Source organism: Hyperolius riggenbachi, chromosome 10, assembly GCF_040937935.1.
Source record: "Hyperolius riggenbachi isolate aHypRig1 chromosome 10, aHypRig1.pri, whole genome shotgun sequence".
Taxonomy (NCBI): domain Eukaryota; kingdom Metazoa; phylum Chordata; class Amphibia; order Anura; family Hyperoliidae; genus Hyperolius; species Hyperolius riggenbachi.
Window position 1 is genome coordinate 10,228,064 of NC_090655.1, and position 20,369 is coordinate 10,248,432.

At 45.5% G+C, this 20,369-nt stretch overlaps 1 long non-coding RNA gene across 2 annotated transcripts in view; it reads left to right on the forward strand.

Annotated features, from left to right (window-relative positions):
* Positions 1-20,369, forward strand: part of LOC137535715 (uncharacterized) — a 93,104-nt gene that overhangs the window by 60,032 nt on the left and 12,703 nt on the right. Inside the window, exon 3 of one of the 2 annotated variants that reach the window (XR_011024458.1) lies at positions 12,643-12,731. The exons of the other annotated variant lie outside the window; for it this stretch is intronic. This is a non-coding gene — a long non-coding RNA (uncharacterized lncRNA). The remainder of the gene's footprint in view (positions 1-12,642; positions 12,732-20,369) is intronic. 2 annotated transcript variants of the gene reach the window in all.

Sequence of the window (20,369 nt, forward strand, 5' to 3'; positions counted from 1 at the left end):
TTTAAACAATAGAGCGCCCTCTACTGTCTAAACTGCCCCGGCAGGAAGTTCAGTGAAGCTGGAGGAGCCGAGCACGGAGCAGGGACAGCGGAGACCAGGGGACTCACGCTGGCCGGAACAGGTAATGTATGCGGGGGAAGGGGGCGGCGGCAGCGGCAGCTTCACAGATTGTGATCGGTTTCATGCTGAAATCGATTGACAATCTGTTTGCAGTAAAGGCAGCCATACGTTCCCTCTCTGATCAGATTTGATCAGAGAGGGATCTATCTGTTGGTCGATCTGACGGCAAATCGACCAGTGTATGGCCACCTTTAGACACATAGCATGCCTTATCTGCTATAGCACCCCTTATCAAAGATAACACGCCTTATCAAAGTTAACATGCCTTATCAGAATAGCATTGCGAGAGCTACGATCCCGCAGAGGCTCAGGGCAAGTGGAGCTCTCGTCATTGCCAATTAGCAGGCATAAGTTCGTAGAGCTCGCTATGATACTCTGATAAGGCGTGTTCATTTTGATAAGGCGTGTTATCTCTGATAAAGCGTGTTAACTCTGATAAGGCATGCTATTTGTCTTAAGGCTCGTACACACGTCGGGTTTGAACGTCCGCTCGTTTGGATGTCATATTGGGCATGTATACGGTCGGTCGTTCAGCTGATAAGACTGGATTTGAACGATCCGCCAAGCCGATAGTTCAAGTCCGGTCTTATCAGCTGAACGACCGACCGTACACACGCCCGGTTTAATTTAATACTTAAAGAGGACTTTCAGCGAAAACGGGAAGAAATAAAATCAATACATTGAAAACTGAAAAGTTAAAAAATAGTAGAGAGATCAGGAAATTATTGATATTCGCCAAGTAATTTGTTCATATTGCGTGATCCACAATCAGCCTGCAGGTTATCATCTTTACTACTGGCAGACATGGAAAAAACAGCGCCAACTGTCATTATCTATAAACACACCCTCTAACAATGCGAAAACCACACCCCCTAACAATGCGATAACCACACCCCAACAATGCGATAACCACACCCCCTAACAATGCAATAACCACACCCCCTAACAATGCGATAACCACATCCCCTAACAATGCGATAACCACACCCCCTAACAATGCGATAGGCTAAGGTATTTTTTACTAAGAGGGAGACGCTGGTTGTTTGGTAGTTGGAAATAGCCATTATTTCCCACAATGCAACATGGTTCACAGACAGCAAACTGTCAGCACCATGGTCATGACATCACACTGTGGGAGGGGTTTCACCACAATATCAGCCATACAGACCCCATTGATGAGCTATTTTGAGAAGAAGTAAAGATCTCTGATGGGAAAGGGGGTATCGGCTACTGATTGGGATGAAGTTCAGTCCTGGGTTACAGGTCCTCTTTAAGGATAATAGTGAGAGGTCCGTACCATAGTACAGGCCGTGCGTCTCCTCTGCTCTGTGCCCCGTGTACAGACAGGCCGTGATCTCAGCACACGTCAGCGTGATATTTCATGTTCGCACTCGCCCCGGCCTCTGTGATTCGGATAGAAATCTCTCTCTGAAGCATCTGCTGCTGAAAGATGCTCTGACATGACTGCAGTGACTGCTGGGAGAGATCTGCAGAGAGGTCACACTGCCACACAGGACAGGGTGATGGGTAGGAACCGCAGACCATACATCGCTCAATTTTCTGGCCCAATTTACCTTTCGGTCCGATAATTTTATCGAAATCAACAGAGAATCCTTAACACTCCATGGCCACCTGATCGATCTTTTAATCTATTTCCGCTCAAAATCAGGAATGATGGAAAATCTGGGTGGCAAGGGCTTGACCAGTGGCGCCCCAATATGGCGTTCGATATCGCAGTGACTGACGGACCCCATACCTCACAACTTTTTGAGATAAGAAAGAGGGACACTTAAGCCACACCCCTAACCATGCCCCTGGCACACCCCTTGTCAGGCATAGCATAAAGAAAAAAATTTTGTTTTATAATTTAAACCACACCGGTCCTTTCTATCCTGGTTCATTTTCCTTCATAGTAACATTTTAAAATTAGTAATATATCAATTTAAAGGATGGGAATAAAGTTTAGAGTCAATCAAACACATTTTTAGTAGAGAAATATATATATTTACATAGAAAGAGGGACAAAGTCCTGAAAGAGGGACAAATGAAGAGGAAAGAGGGACAGTGAAACAGGGCTCCCTCCGGAGTCCGGCGTCACTGTGAGCACCTGTATTGCATGACAATGCCACATGTAGCAACATCATTACATGGTACAGGCGCCTGCAGTGATGCCGGACACCAGAGGAGGTCATGATTCCTGACGGCATGATGGGCGAGCCTTCTACACTGCACATGGGAGGGGGAGGGGCCTATACACTTCAGGGGCGGCAGCAGGATGATTTCCATAAGGTTTCATGCTGAATCTATTGGAGATGTGTCTGCAGTGTGTGGGCAGGCAATAGATTCCTCTCTGATCAGAGAAGGACCCAGTGGCGTAACTAAGGTGCCTGGGGCCCCCGGTGCGAGTTTCACCTGAGGCCCCAATTACTGTATGGATATGGCACCCCAAAACCTACCAAGTACAGCTGCAGAGGTGTAATCAGAGTAAGGAATCATTACTACTGTTCAATGTACATAAAGAGGTGTTCATTACCAGCAGAGCACCAATGAAAAGCTAACAAGATGGAGGAGTGAGGGCCCCTGAGGTCCAGGGGCCCCAATGCGGTCACAACCTCTGCATCCCACATTGCTACACATCTGGAGGGGTCTATCTAATACTCCATCTGGTGGCAATGACTGAATGTTATCGAGGTATGCGGAGTGTGGCAGAGATGAACGGCGTCTAACCCTATTATCACACAGAGCCCTCCCTCTGCTGATGCGTAACATTAAAGAGGAACTTCAGCCTAAACAAACATACTGTCATTAAGTTACATTAGTTATGTTAATTAAAATAGATAGGTAATATAATCTCTTACCCACACGGTTTTCAAAGAACAGGAAAATGTTTGATTTCATGGGGCAGTTATTTTTTGGTTGAAAAGAAGGTGACAGGGAGCATGAGACACAGTTCCAACTGTCCTGTGTGCTGATCACCCCTCCCAGTTACTAGGCAACGTGAATAACAACTAGGAAATCCCATCATGCTTTGCACAGCATCAGGGAAAAAAAAACGGGCTTTTTTCTTTGATGGGTGGAGCTTAGTTAAAAGTGCAGCTAAAAATTATGCTTTGGTAAGAAAAACAAAGATTTGATGCTGTGAAACTATTAACCTCCTGGGCGATAATCCCGAGCTGAGCTTGGGGTATGTCGCGCAGGAGGAGTTCTCAGGCCCTGGGGGGCCGATTTGCATAATTTTTTTTTTGTTACACGCAGCTAGCACTTTGCTAGCTGCGTGTAACTTCCGCTCGCCGCCGATCCGCCGCTACCCGCCGTGCCGCGCAGCCCCCCCCCTCCCCGACCCCTTGCGCAGCCTGGCCAATCAGTGCCAGGCAGCGCTGAGGGGTGGATCGGGACTCCCTCTGACCATGACGTCGGTGACGTCATCCCGCCCCGTCGCCATGGCGACCGGGAGAGCCCAGCAGGAAATCCCGTTCTGAACAGGATTTCCTGCTTACTCTGATCGCCGAAGGCGATTGGAGTGGGTGGGGGGATGCCGCTGCGCAGCGGCTATCATGTAGCGAGCCCAGGGCTTGCTACATGATTTAAAAAATTAAAAATTAAAAAGAAAGTGCTGCGCCCCCTCCTGGGCGATGTAATTGTATCGCCCAGAGGGTTAAAGAAACACCAAGCCTTTTCAGTTCTCCTGAGTAGATTTTTAGTCTGGAGGTTCACTTTAACAGACCCCCCCCCCCCCCCTGGTTAATGTCTAACCCTAGCCTACACCCTCACTCACAAATGCCTAACCCTGACCAACCGCCCCTCCTTCCTGATGCCTAACCCTAACTGAGCCCCCTCCCCACTGATACCTAACCGAGCCCTCCCTTTCACTGACGCCTATCCCTAACCGAGCCCCCTCCCCACTGATACCTAACCGAGCCCTCCCTTTCACTGACGCCTAATCCTAACTGACACCCTCACTCACAAATGTCTAACCCTGACCAACCGCCCCTCCTTCCTGATGTCTAATCTTAACCACAATGCCTAACACTAACCATCTCCCCCATCACAAACCCACCAATAACTGCACTGCTGCAACCACTGCTATTTTATCTGGCACAGAAAACTCCGTTTATAGCCAATATTAACATAGGTGCCTAAACTTCAGATTGTGTCAAATCACGTAGCCGAAAACGCAACTAAATATGCAAATGTTGGTAAGAGGCCTTATAACTCCTTACTAGTTCTTTTTGTTGTCTGCACTGAGCCACAAAGCTGCATGTGGATCCCAGGGGCAGGAAGTGAGGGGGAAACCTGTCCATGGGGACACAGACAGGAATAACAACCCGTCCCCAAAGCCTCTGACCCCTCCCACATTCTACAAGCGCTCAGTTTGTTGTTGGACTTTCTGTGAGGCTGCAGGTGTGATGTTAGTGCTGCGGTGATGGCAGACATACTGTATGTAAGGAAACAGCACGCATCACTCTCTGCTATTTTACTATGAATCCATCTGCATTCCCGGCTGTGTGTGAATGTCTGGGTGAAGCTGTCATCTCTCCGCAGGTTAAACACAGCCGCATATTTATAGAAAGTGCGCAGATTCTGCACATTCCACCACTGAAAAGCAGCATGACGGAGGCTGGCTTAGCCGGCTGGGTACATCACACGCCTAGCCGGCTGCTGGCTTCCCCAACAACAGAATGTCACAGCTCTCCTGCCCATTCACTGGAAGCGGACCCTAATGACTGGTAATTCCTGCCATTGTCTGTGTCACCGGCCCCTGTGCGTCCATCTGCGCTCTCACCGATCTGGCCTGGCGTTTATTTGTTGGGGCTGAGGGTGGACGTCACCGGCAGCATTTACCTCTAACCACCTGCTATAGGGGTGGCCGGACTGAAGGTGGAGCCACTGCACTAGAACCTAGGAGGAGGTACAGTGACCAGACGTCCCAGGCATAAATATGTCCCAGCCAATATCCCAGGTGGACCGCCAGGCGTCCCAGCTGCCGGACTCTCTGGCTGCACAATTAGCTCCTATGCTCCGTGCCCACCTCCTCACATCATCTGGCTGCTCACAGATCAGACACATAGCGGGGGCTGGGGGATTGGGCAAGCCAACCTTGGGGGGCCGGGGCGGGGAACAGCACAGGAGGAGGGAGGGCCCCCATTCGGCACTCCCTCCAGAAATCAGCACAGCGGGCAGGCAACACAGACTCACCTCTTCCATGTTCCACGCGATAGAGCTCCACGCCCCTGGTCTGCTCACTGTACTTCCTGATTTAACCGACTGGAGAACTTTCCCGGGGCCATTGCGGCTGTTGCAGATGGCGGAGGAGGACGGCGAGGGAGCGGTCAGCCTGGAGGGGGCTGGAGGAAGCCCCAGGAATATGTATCTTTTTTTCTCCCTTCCCGTCTCAGGTACCCTTTAAGGCTTTGGAAGTACTCGGGTCTCCGAGGACTGTGTGGACTCGAGCATGCGCAGTACAGAGCCGCACATCTTTGGAAGAGACCTGAGTACTTCCAGAGCCTTCCGAGGAGACCCGAAGAGGCAGGTGGTGAGAAAGTTGAACAGGAGGCAGCAGGGGAATAAGGAGACCAAAAGAGGAAGAGGAAGGCTCTATGATACATGTTAGAGATTTAACAACATTATTACCTTAAACTGCAGTATAGTAAAACATCCACAAGATGTCACTGTGTGTAAAATGTGATGATGATCTTCATGATATTGTTATTTCCTGTATTCTCTATGTTCCTCTCTGTTCTAAGTAAGCTGCACTTCCTGATGCTGGTGTATGATATATCTCTGCATGTTTTTCTTCAGTAAAGAGTTCTAACTTGTTATACTGGGTGACTATCTGAGTGCAGGGCCGGATTTGTATTCTTTACCGCCCAAGGCCACTGTCACCAGCCGCCCCCTACAGTATAGGTAGCAAACTGACCCCTCCTCCTTCCCTCCAGTCCAGTATAGGTAGCAAACTGACCCCTCCTCCTTCCCTCCAGTCCAGTATAGGTAGCCAGATGAGCCCCTCCCCTTTTCCCTCCAGTATAGGTAGCCAGATGACTCCCTAAATCCCTCCTTTTCCCACTTCCCCCTTTCAGTATAGGTAGCCGCTCACCTTCACACTGCAGCAGCCATCACTGTCACTCATTTCTCCGCTCGTCTCCAGTGCAGAAGCTTCCTCCTCCTCTCTGTCTCCAATGCTGCCCAAGTCCAGAGCCGCCGCCCACAATGCAAACGTGCACAGAGAGCAAGGTGGCTGCTGCACAGGAGGCTGGCAGCAGAGTACCACAGTCATGCGCTAGCTTGATCTCTGTACATTACAGCATTTGCCAGCTTACAAATGCTGCACCAGTTTAGTCTGCTGCTTTGGTGCCCTTGCTCCTGTGGTGCCCTAGGCCATGGCCTAGGCGGCCTTGGCCTAAATCCAGCCTTGTCTGAGTTTACAGAACTCTCTACTCCATCAATACAGAGCTTTCCCTCTTAGGAGAGTATGTAACTTTTTATGCAAGTGGCTTTAAAGTGGATCCGAGATGAACTTTTACTCCTTGCATAATTGTGTTCCTTACATATAGTTTATAGGGCATTCCTCAAGCCAAATACTTGTTTTATTTTGTTTTAATACCCTAATTTCCTATAAACTAAACAAATTACACCCACAGTTTCTCCAGAGTGCCTTGGCGCTTGCAAAGGATTGTGGGAATTCAGTCTGGGCAGGTGAAAAAGGTGTTACTAGCTATAGATTTCAGAGGCAGAGTTTTCACAATCTGAGAGCTGCAGTGCAGATACAGATCAGTTGCCTGTGTAATGGAGGAGATAAGAGTGGAGTTTTCACAGAATATGCAGATTAGCATGCCTAGATACAGATAAGCTTGCCTGTGTGTGTAATTGTGTAATAGTGACAAGCAGAAAACATGTCTGCTCCCATTGTATCACAGGAAAAAATATTAATATACTGTTGAAGCGGTTTGAAGATAGATTTGCTGTGTAAACTATCTAAACTTTAGATAAGATATATAGACAAGTCACTTGTTATATTTAGTTTTTCATCTCGGATCCGCTTTAAGGTGAGAGAAGGAAGGTACAGTTTCCTCTTGTGGGCTCAGTGCTGATGTCACCGCACCTGTCTGGGCATTACATCCTCCTCCCTGTGCGCAGGTAGATAGTTTCCCCGCAGTGAGGGGAGATGGAGTACAGATGCTGGAATAGACGAGGGCACAAGGCCAGGATGCTGAATGTTTTCATTCCAAACTCTGGGGTCAGGTCACAGTTTGTCTAAATGACTTTTGTTGTTGTAATTATCAGATTAAGTGATCTCCAGAGGGATGTTTAGAGACTTCCTTATGAAGCCATCCATCGGCTGCCCTCAGCTCCGCACAACAAGCCAGCCGTATGGAAATATATAGAAGGTAAATACATATGGATCTGCGGCCACATGACTGAGGAGACAGCAGAGCTCACACTCAGGAATATACCATTGTAGATCAGCAACATTGGAGCAAATGTCCCTCTATAAATGACAGCAGAGCCCAAATGCACATGTGAAAAAGGTGCCTGGAAGAATGGGTGCAGGGAATTGCTGCTTGTAAAATATCGCTAAACTTAGCAACATTCTACTTCTATATCTGTGACATTTACCAATATTTTACTACGGCTAAACCTAACCCTACTCTCACACAGAGCCCTTCCCTTCTGGTGCCTAACCCTAAGCCTAAGACCCCCTTGGTGGTTCCTTCCTAACCCTAAGACCCCCCCTGATGGTGCCTAACCCTAACCACCCCCTGGTGGTGCCTTGCCCTTAGACCCCCTGGTGGTGCCTAACCCTAACCACCCCCCTGGTGGTGCCTAACCCTAACCACCCCCCTGGTGGTGCCTAACCCTAAGACCCGCCTGATGGTGCCTAACCCTAACCACCCCCCCTGGTGGTGCCTTGCCCTTAGACCCCCTGGTGGTGCCTAACCCTAACCCTCCCCTGGTGGTGCCTAACCCTAGCCACCCCCATGGTGGTGCCTAACCCTAACCACCCCCCTGGTGGTGCCTTGCCCTTAGACCCCCTGGTGGTGCCTAACCCTCCCCTGGTGGTGCCTAACCCTAACCACCCCCCTGGTGGTGCCTACCCCTAACCACCCCCCTGGTGGTGCCTAACCCTAAGACCCGCCTGATGGTGCCTAACCCTAACCACCCCCCCCTGGTGGTGCCTTGCCCTTAGACCCCCTGGTGGTGCCTAACCCTAACCACCCCCCTGGTGGTGCCTAACCCTAACCACCCCCCTGGTGGTGCCTAACCCTAAGACCCGCCTGATGGTGCCTAACCCTACCCACCCCCCTGGTGGTGCCTTGCCCTTAGACCCCCTGGTGGTGCCTAACCCTCCCCTGGTAGTGCCTAACCCTAACCACCCCCCTGGTGGTGCCTAACCCTAACCACCCCCCTGGTGGTGCCTAACCCTAAGACCCGCCTGATGGTGCCTAACCCTAACCACCCCCCCTGGTGGTGGTGCCTAACCCTAACCACCACCCTGGTGGTGCCTAACCCTAACACCTCCCTGGTGGTGCCTAACCCTAACCACCCCCTGGTGGTGCCTAACCCTAACACCTCCCTGGTGGTGCCTAACCCTAACACCTCCCTGGTGGTGCCTAACCCTAAGATCCCCTCCCCCTGTGGTGCCTAACCCTAAGACTCCCCTTCCTCCCAGGTGGTGCCTAAAAAATAAATAGATAAAGTAAACTTCTCCAAAAACCACTAACATTTTTGGTACTAGTCTAATTTAGCAGAAAACCTCATAGGGCAATTCCAATGTGATTGTGTGGACGGCAGCCTCCAAAACTGCTAGGTTTCCAATAGGTTTTAGTAAACCACACCCACAATATTCAGCCAATCGCAAGGCTGTAGAGGGTGCTGCCATTGGAGAACTGCTCCCTATAAGGTTTCCTGCTGGGGCCCCTAAACTAGACTAGCCCCACATTTTCCTTTGAAAGAAATGCACAATAATAATAGTCATTTCCATAATATGACTGTGTTTACATTTTTTTTTATCTGGAAAATGTTAACATGAATTGCCACTTCCACTAAAATGGTTTTACATTATTATTGCTATTAATATATTTCCATTTTGGTTAGAAACCCGTTGCGCTTTTCCAAAACGAACAGAAGTGTACATTGTTTTTCCCTGTTACCATGGAAACCAGACTCTCCATACAGACTGCCCAGAACTTCCTGCCATGCTGCACAGAGGAAGAGCCATTGTTACTCATTTCCCACACCTGAGTAATGCATTGTCTGGCACAAATTCTATCAAATAACTGTATTTCCCATGCACCTGTTTTACATGCCAGTAATCCCAGCAGTGCACAATGAGGGATGTTGAATTTGAATGTCTGGACGTCTTTCTGGAGTTCCATCTGCTGGTTTGACAAGTCCCCATTACTGTCCGCACAAATTAATTTTACAGCAGTTGTTTTACACGATCATTTGCAAAGCAATTCAAAATATGATCGATTTACAGCAGACTGGATTCAGTTAGATCAACATTTTAGAGATTTTGTATTTGACCACAAAATGACCATATGTAACTCACTGTTTGTCCTCACATACTGTACTTTTAAATATATTTAAGATGGCCACACACACAATACAATAAAATGATCCAATTTTACAGCAATTCGATTAAAACAATCATATCTACAGAGAAATCGAAAGCTTTTTTTATTTGAGTGAAAATTTCGATTCCTTTCTCGAGCGAGAGTGTCAGAAATTTCTGATACATTTTTTGCAAGACTTTATGGTGTGTGGTAGATTGACAATTTTGTAATGTAGGAAAAGCAAGCAATTTTCAATCATTTTTTTTATAATTGGGAAAAAATTGTACATTGGTCAGATTTTTCAAATGTAATAAATCATTCAGAAAATTGATTGTAAATATTGAATTGAAAAGAAATGTAAAAAACTGTATGGTGTGTGGTCACTTCAAGGCCTTGTTCACAGTGGTCAGTTGCGTTGCAGAAAAAAATCTGCATATCAACTCACATCCCATACAATTCTATGGGCCTGTTCACAGTCAGTGGCGTAGCTAAGGAGCTGTGGGCCCCGATGCAAGTTTTACATTAGGGCCCCCCAAACACTCTATACGTAACATTTGATACGGCGCAGCAAAGGACAACTACAGTGTCAGAGGTGCAAGAAGGGAACGGGGAGCAACTTGTTAATGATTACCACTATTCAAAGTATCTATAAAAGTGATTATTATGAGCACAGGACCAATAGAGAGCTAATACTTTAGTAGAGGGAGGGCCCCTCTGGCCCAAGGGCCCCGATGCGGTTGCAACCTCTGCAACCCCTATTGCCACGCCCCTGTTCACAGTAACTTATTGCGTTATTCTAACTCGCTACATGCAGGATTTGTATTAAAGTCTATGGCTAGTCTCCATTGCAGTTCATGGTCATAATAATGTGTTAGTAGTGCAACTGACCACTGTGAACCAAAACATGTGTTTGATTGACTAAACTTTATTCCCATTCTAAATTAAATTGATATTACTATAAAGGATAATAAACCAGGATAGAAAGGACTAGTGTGGTTTGAATTATAAATCAACATATTTTTTTAATGAAATCCTTGTTATGCGTGACTAGGGGGTTTGGCGGGGGCGTGGTTAGGGGTGTGGCAGGGGCGTGGCTTAAGTGTCCCTCTTTCTCATCTCAAAAAGTTGGGAGGTATGTGGCTATCACATTGACCCTCTCAGTTCCATAGCTCTGCTCCTGTAGCCAGAAGCTTCCCTGGCCCAGAAGAAAACCACCCTTTGAAGAACCTGTCAGAAGGCAGCTCTGTTTTCACGGTGGTAAATTAATTCTTCCTATTGTGTGGTGTTGTGAACAAGGGAAAGGAGCTGGGAGGTTTGCACTTCTGTCTGCCTCTGGAGTGATTTGTTCCTGTGTGTGCTGATAAGGGAGGTGGTGAAGTCTGACTCAGGAAATCTTACAAGATCTCCAACGATAAACTCTGTCTATTAGGAATAAACAGCGAGCTTTGTGTCTGCTGCCGGCCTGAGGTTCTCATCGTCCTCCTGAGCCTCGGAGCCACTGATGGAATTATTTACTGTATACATCAGGCCTGGAATGGGCGGATCTGTAACATAACCCGACTCAGTTTACGTCTCTCGGCGAGATCCCATAGCACCGTCTCGCTAGGCCGTGTTTCCTGGACCTGAGATAGGCCCAGGGGAATGGTTCTCATATGGGAACTACAGACAGATCAGCTAATTATAGCGCTAAAAGATATGGGCGCGGCTATCTTTTTCATGTTAATTATCTGTTTTTGAAATTTTTCACTCTACTTTGCAAATGTTTGGGCGCTGTTGCGGAATATAAAGATTTTTATTGTTATGTAATGTAAATCATATATCATTATGTAAAACGATAAAGTACGATTGATAGATAGAAGTTTGTGAAACTAAATCTAGATTTTCATTGATATATGTGACATTACGATGAATAAAGATGTAATGATGTAATTACGATAATAGGTCATTATATGTAATGATTTATTTACGATAATATGTGTTATTACGATATTATTTTTTCTATGTGTAAAAGGGTATTTATGCAGGGGAGGTGGTTAAGGTTAGGCACTACCGGGTGGGTGGTTAGGGTTAGGCACCACCAGGGGGGTGGTTAGTGTTAGGCACCACCAGGGGGGTGGTTAGTGTTAGCCACCACCAGGGGGGTGGTTAGGGTTCTGCACCACCAAGGGAGGATTCTGTGTGAAAGTAGGGTTGGGTTAAGATGTATTGTTGAATTACATTACAATATTTAACGTTAATATATTTTCGTTATCAACTCCAATCTGTTTTAAAACAGTATATTTCATTAAGCAATTTCGTTAATGTACGGGTAATAATCAGAATTAACGATTTTACATTACAAATACCGTTATTTATCGATAGTTCTCAAGTAAAAATAAATCACGCTCAGCTTTGACCGCAACTTTTTTAAATGTATGCACTACAGACGGGTGTTTCTGGAGATATGATAGCAAATTATGGCCCAGCTACTGCATAAGCTCATGGGAGGTCTATATATGAACATGTGTGTTCACACGTCCATTGAAATCAAAAATAGCTTTGTTGGCATGACCAGGATACATACAGGCATAGCCTAACCACTTCAGGACGAGAGCAATTTTCACATATCGGTGCTGATCCCATTCATTCACCAATAACATTATTACTACTTATCACATCTAAATTATCTATATATTGTTTGATTTCAGGACAAATTAGTATTTTAGTGTGTGATAATTTTGTTTAGTAATAACCTTATTTTCTATGCATTTTAAAGGGAAAATAAGGGAATAAAAAGAAAAAAAAACATGCTATTTCTCGATTTACATCCATTATAGCTTTACAATAAACAGTGCTAACTATAAGTTAAACCCACACATTTTATTTCCATCCTGGTTTTTATATTTAGAACATGTCCTAGTACAATGTATGGTGAAAATATTGTACGTAAATAAAGATGCCTTTTTTCAGTTTTTTTGCTTTCTCATAGTGCACTATCGATGATTACAAGACCTTATTTGCAAAAATAATAGGAATATACCCTTATAGCATACATATTTAAAGAGCCAAGTTCCTAAGGTAACAATACATGTTTTTGTTTTATATTCTGTTACTTTGTTTTCATTTTACAAGTCTTTTATTTTGGTACAGGATATGCGAAAAATTAATTGCTTTTGATTCAGTTTGTCACTAAAAAGAACACACAAGACATGGGCCTCAACCCTAAAACTCTCTAAACTCTATTCTACTATTTATCATGGTTAAAAGTTTTCCTAAAACTTTCCCAAGTTTGATCATAATTTTGAAAATGACTTTTTATGTTGGATTGAGTTTGTCCCTACCTATTTTTTTTTCTTTTTTTTTTATGAGATGTGAATCCAAGCTTTAAGGCACACAAAAATTTATTCTACAATTCTACAACTCGTCATGGTTAAAATGATAACATATGTCCCTCATTTAGTAATAAACTGTTGGTGCACTCTCTACGACCACAACTACACTCGGTATATGTGTGTGTGTGTGTGTGTGTTCAATTGTCATTATGTGGCTAAGCAAGGGGAAATGGAGGACATGAAAGGAAGTTGGGATTGGGGGTGGGATAGATGTACAGTGGGTAAGCAGTCTGTGGACCTTGTTAGGTTTCCAGTCCATTTATGCTCCTCTCAGTCTGTGCCATGCTGTGAAGTGACATAGTGTGTAGCGATTGTCACTATGGATTCCTCCTCCCAGTCTGTGGCATGCTGTGACATAGTGTGCAGTGATTGTCACTGTGGATTCCTCCTCAGTCTGTGGCATGCTGTGACATAGTGTGCAGTGATTGTCACTGTGGAGTCCTCCTCTCAGTCTGTGGCATGCTCTGATGTAGTGTGCAGTGATTGTCACTGTGGATTTCTCCTCTCAGTTTGTGGCATGCTGTGACATAGTGTGCAGCGATTGTCACTGTAGATTCCTCCTCTCAGTCTGTGACATGCTGTGATGTAGTGTGCAGCTATTGTCACTGTGGATTCCTTCTCTCAGTCTGTGGCATGTTGTGATGTACTGTGCAGTGATGGTCACTGTGGATTCCTCCTCTCAGTCTGTGGCATGCTGTGACATAGTGTGCAGCGATTGTCACTGTAGATTCCTCCTCTCAGTCTGTGACATGCTGTGATGTAGTGTGCAGCTATTGTCACTGTGGATTCCTTCTCTCAGTCTGTGGCATGCTGTGATGTACTGTGCAGTGATGGTCACTGTGGATTCCTCCTCTCAGTCTGTGGCATGCTGTGACATAGTGTGCAGCGATTGTCACTGTGGATTCCTCCTCTCAGTCTGTGGCATGCTGTGACATAGTGTGCAGCGATTGTCACTGTGGATTCCTCCTCTCAGTCTGTGGCATGCTGTGACATAGTGTGCAGCGATTGTCACTCGGGATTCTTCCTCTCAGTCTGTGGCATGCTGTGATGTAGTGTGTGCAGCGATTGTCACTGTGGATTCCTCCTCTCAGTCTGTGGCATGCTGTGACATAGTGTGCAGTGATTGTCACTGTGGATTTCTCCTCTCAGTTTGTGCCATGCTGTGACATATAAAGCAAATCTTCTAATGTGCATAGTAATACGATGTACAATTGCAACAATTTCAATCAAGTAAAGCATTTGCTGTCGGCACACCAGTTATATACAGATAGATTCATTGAGCCATGAATCGTAATCCGGAATCTGGCCGGTGTCAGTAATAGCACTCGCCAACAGGTGATGTGCATGCTACATTCCGCATATTTCTCTATATAATTGGTATGATGCAAATAATTCTGAGCCGATTCAAATTGTTATGCTCATTTTATCGAACTTTATGCAGCTTGAAATTTCCCCAACCTCAAATCAACAGGATCTATTAATTTGATCACCCCCAAAATCTTTGGAACCAGAGCCTTATGTCATGCTGCCCCTATCCTTTGGAATACCCTTCCATACCAATCTCCACCAATCAAAACTAAAAAGCCACCCCTTTAGTCTGGCATTTATGATCACATAATATTTTCACAAACCGCAACTATATACTGATCTGAGGCATATCTATGCGCTTTGGGTCCTATGGGAGAGAAAAAGCGCTTTACAAATGTTTTGTTGATGTTGTTGCCTTAAAGGGAAGGTTTAGGCACAGGCAAAAAAAAAATAAAAACCCAAATCCACTCACCTGGGGCTTCCTCCAGCCCGTGGCAGGCAGGAGGTGCCCTCGGCGCCGCTCCGCAGGCTCCCGGTGGTCTCCGGTGGCGGGCCCGACCTGGCCAGGCCGGCTGCCAGGTCGGCTTCTTCTGCGCTTCAATCTGCGTCTCACTGGTGTGCGATGACGTCATCGCCGGACGTCTTCCGGGCTATACTGCACAGGCTCAGAACTACTGAGGGCTTATGGGAGCTCAGTCTGGGCAGGAGGAGGAGGTTACTAGCCATTGATTTCAGAGGCAGAGGGGAGGAGGAGAGGGGAGTGAATTTACACACAGGTAAGCGGATAGCATCTCCAGTCCTCAGCCTGTGACAATGTGACAAACAGAACATGGCTGCCCTCATTGTATCACATTAATAAATAATCATAAACTATTGAAGCTGTTTGCAGCTAGATATGTTGTGTAAACTATCTAAACTTTAGATAAGAAATATAGACAAGTTACTTTAACTCCGCTTCAACGCTAATGTAAACTGAACAAAAAAAAACCATACTTACCTAAGGAGAGGAAAGGCTCTGGGTCCTATAGAGCATTCCCATTCCTCTCACGGTCGCCGCATTGCTCTCTGTCACTGAAGCAGCCTTTGTAAGTCTTCGGGAGCCTAAGTGATCCTGAAGGCTCGGAGCCGCCCATTTTCTGGAGCACTCGGGCTCCCAAAGACTTCAGCAGCCTCCTCCGGTGGGAATTGCTGAAACAAGGGGACCGTGAGAAGAATGGGAAGGCTCTATGCAGTGTTCCCCAACCCTGTCCTCAAGGCCCACAAACAGTGCATGTTTTGTGGAAATCCACACAGGTAGTTAATCAGCTCTCACTAATTACCCCACCTGTGCATGCTTGTGGTTTCCTGCAAAACATATACTGTTGGTGGGCCTTGAGGACATAGTTGGGGAACTCTGCTCTATAGTCTTGGTTCTCAACATGTGGTACGGGTACCCCGGGGAGGGGTACTTCTGATGGTTCCAGGGGGTACTCGGGCTTGATATACTTAAAGGGACACTTAAGCCAAATAAAAAAAAATGAGTTTTACTCACCTGGGGCTTCCTGCAGCCCCCTGCAGCTGTCCGGTGTCCACGTAGACTCGCTCCGATGCTCCTGGGCCCTCCGGCAGCCACTTACGGTTTCGGCAACAGGAGCTGACAGGCCGGGAAAGCGAGTGATTCTTTGCGTTCCTGGCCGTAATAGCGCCCTCTATGCTGTTATATGATATATGCTATAACAGCATAGAGGGCGCTATTACGGCCAGGAACAGGAAGAATCACTCGCTTTCCCGGCCTGTCGGCTCCTGTTGCCGAAACCATAAGTGGCTGCCGGCGGGGCCAGGAGCATCGTAGCGAGTCTACGTGGGCACCGGACAGCTGCAGGGGGCTGCTGGAAGCCCCAGGTGAGTAAAACTCATTTTTTTTTTATTTGGCTTAGAATAACAAATTTAGAATTTTAGAAAATCGTATTTAAAGAGAATCTGTATTGTTAAAATCGCACAAAAGTAAACATACCAGTGCGTTAGGGGACATCTCCTATTACCCTCTGTCACAATTTTGCCGCTCCCCGCCGCATTAAAAGTGGTTAAAAACAGTTTTAAAAAGTTTGTTTATAAACAAACAAAATGGCCACCAAAACAGGAAGTAGGTTGATGTACAGTATGTCCACACATAGAAAATACATCCATACACAAGCAGGCTGTATACAGCATTCCTTTTGAATCTCAAGAGATTATTTGTGTGTTTTTTTCCCCCTGCATCTCTCATGCACTGAAGTTTCAGGCTGCTCGTTTCTTCCTGCAAACAGCTTTGCCTGTGTCTGTAATTCTTCAGTATGTGAAAGCCCAGCCAGCTCAGAGGACGATTTATCCAGCTTGTAAAAGATAAGGGAGAAGAGAGAAGCTGCTCTAATCCTAAATAACACACAGGCAGTGTGCATAGAGGGGCCTGGAAGGAGAGTTCATAGCAGAACCACAACACTGAAGAACTTGGCAGCCTTCCAGACACAGGCTGACAAGTCTGACAAAAGAGAGATTAGTTGTTTTATTACAGAGACTGTGATAGTATAAAGTGCTGCAGTAAGCCAGAACATATTAGAATAGCTTTTGGAACTTGTAGGATGATAAAAAACAGGATGCAATTTTTGTTACGGAGTCTCTTTAACCATTTTAGCCTGCAGGGATTTTTTACCTTATGCAACAGAGCAATTTTCACTTCCCATTCATTCACCAATAACTTTATCAATAATTATCACAATGAATTGATCTATATCTTGTTTTTTCTGCCACTAATTATGCTTTCTTTGGGTGGTACATTTTGCTAATAATTATTTTTTTATAAATGCATTTTAACAGGAAAAGTAAGAAAAAAAATGGAAAAAAATCATTATTTCTCAGTTTTCGGCCATTATAGCTTTAAAATAATACATGCTACCATAATTAAAACCTATGTATTTTTTTTTGACCATTTCTCTCAGTTATTACACCATTTAAATTTTGTCCCTATCACAATGTATGGCGCCAATATTTTATTTGGAAATAAAGGTGCATTTTTTCAGTTTTGCGTCCATCACTATTTACAAGCTTATAATTTAAAAAATGGTTGTAATATACCCTCTTGACATGCATATTTAAAAAGTTCAGACCCTTAGGTAACTATTTATGTTTTGTTTTGTTTTATTGTAATTTTTTTTTCATTAAAAATTTTATTTGGGTAATTTTTGGTGTGGGAAATAAACGGTTAATTTTAAAGAGAACCCGAGGTGGGGATCGTACTAAGAAATCTATACACAGAGGCTGGGTCTGGCTATAGTGCCCAGCCTCTGTTGCTAGTTGAATCCCCCTGAAGTGCCCCCTGCGCCCCGCTCTCCCCCATAAATTACGGCCGCGCTGTTTACCTTACTAATGTCACTCACGCCGCTCCCCCCGCCTCCTGCAGAGCGCCGGTCCCCGCCCACGTCCCTTCCCTCCAATCAGCGGCGAGGGAAGGGATGTGGGCGGGGACCGGCGCTCTGCAGGAGGTGGGGGAGTGCCGTGAGTGACACTAGTGAGGTAAATACAGCCCGCTGCGACGCGCTGCGTGTATTTTATGGGGGAGAGCGGAGCGCAGGGGGGACTTAGCGAGGATTCACCTAGCAACAGAGGCTGGGCACTATAGCCAGACCCAGCCTCTGTGTATAGATTTCTTTGTACGATCCCCACCTCGGGTTCTCTTTAAATGTAAAAATGTGTGTTTATTGTACCAAAAATGTATGTAGATTTAGTTTTACTATTTGGCCACAAGATAGCCACAGTGATGTTTTTTTCCAGTCCCCTAGCTTCCCGGAAGCATATAGAGCAGGGGTCTCAAACTCGCGGCCCGCGGGCCATTTGCGGCCCTCGATACAATATTTTGTGGCCCTCGCCGGCAAAAGCTTCCTTATAGTTCGCTTCAGTGCTCCACCACTAAACGAGGGCTGCAGAGCCCCCAAATGCCCGGGGGGCAATCCGCCGGCATTTCCTGGAAGGGGCAGAGCTTTCAGCTTCAGCTCTGCCCCTCCTGACGTCAATCGCCGCACGGATCGCCGCTTCTCCCCGCCCCTCTCTGTGAAGGAAGAGTGAGAGGGGCGGGAAGAGGCGGCTCGATTGTGAAATTCCTTATGTGGCCCAGCCTCATCCTGACTTTGCCTCCTGCGGCCCCAAGGTAAATTGAGTTTGAGACCCCTGATATAGAGGATGGAAACTTTTTTTTTTTTCCAGAAAGACCGTGGCCTCTGATGAGAAGCCGTTGGTTTTTCTGCTGGGGACTTGGATCAATTAGCGGGAACCATGTTCCCATTGATTGATCACTGGGCTACTAGGGGGCGGCACGGAGGCACGCGCACAGCAGCCGCCTGGAGGTGAGGATCATGTCCAGGCGGCATAAATGGTTACTTTATAGGAGGATCGATTTAAATCAAGTGAAGCCACAAAATAGCGATCTGTTTCCAAAAGTTTTTGTTTTATACTTTATTATATTCCCCAAAAATTATTTTTCTTCTTCAAAAAGGTAAAAAAATTCTTTGTAAAGCAGCAGAAGAATTTGTGGTACAGACATATAAAAAGCAATACAAAAAGCAGATCATAGACACTGTGTGCTTTGTTTGATGAAAAAAGGTAATTTTAGTTCAGGCGACGACACTAGTCCGTTTCGGGTTATTGACCCTTCGTCAGGCCTTTACAAAGCATAGAGAATTATCTTAACCAGAGAATATGTACAGTCATAAAAGACCAAAAATGAATTTGATTAGTAAAGAGGTATCTGTTTCAACCAGACACAACCCGGCACCTGACTGATGGCTGACATAGGGAAACTCAGCTGTGAAAAACACTGTGTTTGCAGCTGAGTTTCCCTATGTTAGCCATCAGTCAGGTGCCGGGTTGTGTCTGGTTGAAACAGATACCTCTTTACTAATCAAATTCATTTTTGGTCTTTTATGACTGTACATATTCTCTGGTTAAGATAATTCTCTATGCTTTGTAAAGGCCTGACGAAGGGTCAATAACCCGAAACGGACTAGTGTCGTCGCCTGAACTAAAATTACCTTTTTTCATCAAACAAAGCACACAGTGTCTATGATCTGCTGTTTGTATTGCTTTTTATATGTCTGTACCACAAATTCTTCTGCTGCTTTACAAATAATTTTTTTACCTTTTTGAAGAAGAAAAATAATTTTTGGGGAATATAATAAAGTATGAAACAAAAACTTTTGGAAACAGATCGCTATTTTGTGGCTTCACTTGATTTAAATCGATCCTCCTATAAAGAAACCTGGTACTATTTGAGCATAGTGGTGTGCTGAAGTGTGGATCGTTACACTAACAAGAGTTCCTTTCTCTGTTACCTGGGACTCATTCCCAACCATATTGAGGCATAAATGGTTAAACACCAAATTAGTATTTTAGCTAATTAAAAGCAAAAGTAAATTCTTGGAAATTGTTTAGAACCAATTATCTCTACTACGATTAAATATATATTTGTCAATGGGCTGCTTGTGATAATGTTTACTATGCTAGGGGTTACTTGGTGAATACACGGCTTTGAAAGGGGTATATCCCAATAAAATGTTGAGAAACACTGCTCTATAGGACCCAGAGCCTTCCCTCTCCTTAGGTGAGTATCAGATTTTCTTTTTTTCGGTTCACTTTAGCTTCAACGATCCTATTGTTTAACGATCGTTTGCCATATCAGTTACAGCCTTCTGCCGCTGTTCACAGCCAATCGCTCAAGATCTTTGATCGCGGAATGATCGCTTGTCACTCGTTTCACACGATTATCTTTCGCTGTGTATGTAGCTTTATTGACCAACCCTACAAAGGGCCTGGAAGACAGGAAGTGTGAAGCAGCTGTGGATGCTGTGGCTGTATAGATAACGTAAGGATCTCCGTCTGAAGAAAGACATATTTCAGAGCCTGTCTGCTTTGTGTCTGCAATGCAGCGAGCAAAGAGGCGGAGTCTATTACAGCGAGCAGAATCTATATGTCACGGCTCTTAAGTAGTGCGACAGATGCGGACAAAGTG